Source organism: Marmota flaviventris, chromosome 6 (genome assembly GCF_047511675.1).
Source record: "Marmota flaviventris isolate mMarFla1 chromosome 6, mMarFla1.hap1, whole genome shotgun sequence".
Classification (NCBI taxonomy): Eukaryota; Metazoa; Chordata; class Mammalia; order Rodentia; family Sciuridae; genus Marmota; species Marmota flaviventris.
In genome coordinates, this window is record NC_092503.1 from 31,774,815 (window position 1) to 31,778,734 (window position 3,920).

A 3,920-nucleotide genomic window follows, 5' to 3' on the forward strand; every position below is an offset into this window, starting at 1 on the left:
TTAATTCTGCCTATCCAAGAACATGGGAGATCTTTCTATCTTCTATTTTTTTGATTTCTTGTTTAAAAATTTCTCTTCTTTATTTTTTTTCTTTTCTGTAGTTTTCATTGCAGAGGTCTTTCACTTGTTTTGTTAGATTGATTCTCCATTTTTTTTTTTGAGGCTATTGTGAATGGAATAGTTTATTTGACCATTATCCCATCCCACTCCTCAGTTTATACTCAAAGGACTTACAGCATACTACAGTGACATAGCAACTTCAGTGTTTATAGCAGCTCAGTTCACAAAAGTTAAGCTATGGAACCAACCTAAATGCCCTACAACAGATGAATGCATGAAGAAAATGTGAGATATATATATATAAAACTTGGCCATTAATAAGAATGAAATTATGGTATTTGCTTGTAAATGGATGAAACTGGGGAATATCATGCTAAATTAAATAAGACTATCCCAAAAAACCAAAGGCAGAATGTTCTCTCTGTTGTGGGATGCTAACCCACTACAAGGGAGGAGAAGGTTAGAAATTCATTGAACTAGACAATGAAGAGAAGGGAGCAGGGACTGTAACAGGAAAGACAGTAGAATGAATCAGACATATCTTTCCTATCCTCATATATAAATACATACCAATGTAACTCCACATCAGTACAACCACAATAATGAGAGACTAATTGGAACAAATTATACTTATTCTATGTATGTATATTATTTAAAAATATACCCTACTGTCCTGTTAAAATAATTTTTAAAATGGTAAAAAAAATAATAATGAAAAAGAGAAGGATCTGTAATTTGACAGCTCTTCACTCATCTCCCCTCTTCCATTATAGGACTCCTGCCCTTAGTCTTGCCTGCTACCTTTTCTCCCAATTAGAGTTGCTGTGTTAACTTTTCTGCAGAATAACCTCTCAGTTTAGGGTGGGAGTAGAAGAGGCTATTTGGAGCAGCTGAGTGGATTGAGGGGGATTTGGTTACCTAACTGCCTTCTATGTTTTCAAACACTTCCTGTGTTCAATGTCCTCTCCACCACATCACCTTCTCTTGCAGGGGTGCCTGGGATCCAAGGTACTGCTGCATCATTTGGCAATTCTGTGATTTAAATCATCTTTCTCCTGGACTTTCTGTATTTCAAGGTTGGTATTTGTTTTTTTCAAGTTTGGCAAGCTAGTTGCCATTTGTCCATTTGCATTATAGTTCCCTAAAGTTTGCTGCTCTTTCTGGCCTTATCTTCTCTTTGTGGATTTAAGGTTCTAGAAATAGGGGTTTGTGCATGGGGTTTGGGAGGGAGGTGAGGCAAATCAAATCCAAAGGTGGCTCAACCAACTACCTTTATTCAGAAGTATGTGATAGTAGTTTTTATTTCTTTTTATGTCTCAAAAAGTTTTTATTATTTAAATTAATTCATTGGCAAATTTATGGACCTACATTCAAGGAAAGGCCAGAGGTAGTTTGTTCGTATGGGGAGTTACATATTTCAAGAGTGACACTGTATTGTCAACATCACCACATGGAACCACTTCCTGTACCCCAGAGAAATTACATTTTCTCCTCATCTCAGAGGAAATTATTATCCTTTTCCTGAAAAATGTAAATAAAAATACTTCTTTGTTTTTTCTCTTGCTCTGCATTTTCACATTTGGTTACTCTTTTTTTAAATTTACATATTGAATAATGATTTGCCAAATTTATCAATTTTAGAGCAATAAAAATAACAATTTTCACATTTTAAATTCCCGGAATGAATGACTATTTCCAAATGATTTCTCAGTCCCACAGACTTGTGTTTTAACTTCCTTACAGATGAATAGCTATCTCAGAACTCTCTCAGGAACTAGATCTTTCCATTTGGTCAGAGGTCAACATGGTGCAGCCCTTAGCAGGCGAGTGCTTTGCGGGTGATGTCAAAACCCTTAGGGGGAATCTGCAACTCTGAGGGGCTTTATTCATCCAAGTCAAATTCAAGGGTCCCATGCAATCACCACTGAGGAAAGAAGGGACTAAAATGTCTGGTTCTATTTTTAGCAGGCTCCTTGGTCCTCAGGAGTGACCGCTTATAATGCCACTTGGAGGCTCATGTGGCAGTTTGGGAGAAATATTCACACTTAGTGCTGAAACTCCTGGTTTGGTTGGTGTGCTGGAAAATCAGGTTAAACCCAGCTCATGCAGGGGGACTGGGTGGGACGCCTTGGCCCGGTCACACTTTCCCTTTGCCTTTGATGTTATTTGCCCTGGAACTCTTCACCTCTGTATTTATGGCTAATGACACGCAGGAGCAGACATTTCTCCTTTTCCAGGAGTCAGTCGAGGTGAAAGGACTCTTCATGCTTTTCATCTTTGGGTTTGCTAAGGTTTCCTTTTGCTTCCCTGCCTCTCGCTTATAGTTGTCTCTCTGTCCACCCTACTTCTCCACTGTCATAGAATATCAGAAGAAATCCTGCCTCTTGTTACTGGCCTATGCATGAATGGAAACAAGAGGCATCTTCTAGAATGAGAATTAGATGGACATAAAGGAATAATTTCAACTTATTGAAATAGAATATACTTGTTATATAAGAGCAGAAACCATGTGGGGGGTAAGCAGAAAACTAGGTCCCTTTGATAATTTTGCATGTTTATTTCCCTTGGAGAAGTAAATTATTTCTAGGAGTGAAGAAGAGTTTTGCCTTTACACCATTTATTTTATTTATTGCACCCTTATATGGGTACTTTTTAGTGCCTGGCTCTAAGGACCTTGCAAATTATGATTTCACTTAATCCTAATAGTTTCATGAAACATTTATTAATTTTATCCATATTTTATAAATGGTAAAAAATGAGGCACAGAGAAGTTAACCAACTTCTCCAAGGTTGTAGAGCTGACAAGTTGCAGGGATAAGATTCCAGGAAGACCAATATTACAAAATTGATGTTCTTTCCTAAAAAAAAAAAAAAAAGATATTGAAGCCGTATCTTGTTATTTTTCTGCTTATAGAAACTAATTAGGGAAGGAACAGACAGGGAAATGAAGAAGGAATGAGAGAAAGAGGGAATAGGAGAAGGAGAGAGGGACCGAAGGGGGGGGGGGAGAGAGAGAGAGAGAGAGAGAGAAATAAGAAGAAGAAGGAGGAGGAGGAAAAGGAGGGGGAGGAGGAGGAACGATCATAGATGACAATAGTCAGTCACTTTTCATCACCATCATCACTAGCTGAGTTTATTTCAACAGCATACATTTAAATTCTATTCCATTTGAAAGTGCTTCTGAGGTTAGCTGCTACAGAGGAAAGTGTGCCTGTGCTTGAAAGCAGTGAAACGACTCATTAAAATCTGAATCAGCTTCAAATCAAACATTTTAATTTGTGGAGTGGACTATGATCATAAGAAAATAAAGAGCTCATTTCATCGTATTTTAAGAGATATTTGAAAACTTCTTCATAACTTACCAAGGAAAACTACGCATGTTAGAAGAAAGGCCCCAGTTTCTGCTGTGTTCCTAAAGTCGCCTTCTGTTCTAACATGCAGACTCAGAGACTAAGTGGGTTAAATAGATATCATCTTTAATCTTTGCAAAATGGATTAAATAGACATTAGTGGGATGCTCTATGTGCACATGTGTTTCCTAGGCAAATACAGCTATCCTGGAATGTGTGGTTTTGAATTACATTATAAAACATGGAGATGTGTCTTTAACTTCGTGTATGGGAGTTGGTCCATGATTTCCAGAGTGCTGTCAACCTGTGCAAGAAATCATGCTGAGAAGTGAAGCTGGAACAGTGAGGGTCGAAGAATGACTGCAGATGTACCTCCAGTTAAGTAAATGCAAGAGAGGAGGCTGAGAATACACACACGATGGCTGGCAATTCAAAGTGTCCCAGACATACCCAACCATTTATTTGATTGACTGAATTTGCCTCCTAATAAATTAATTTGAGAAGTTTAAG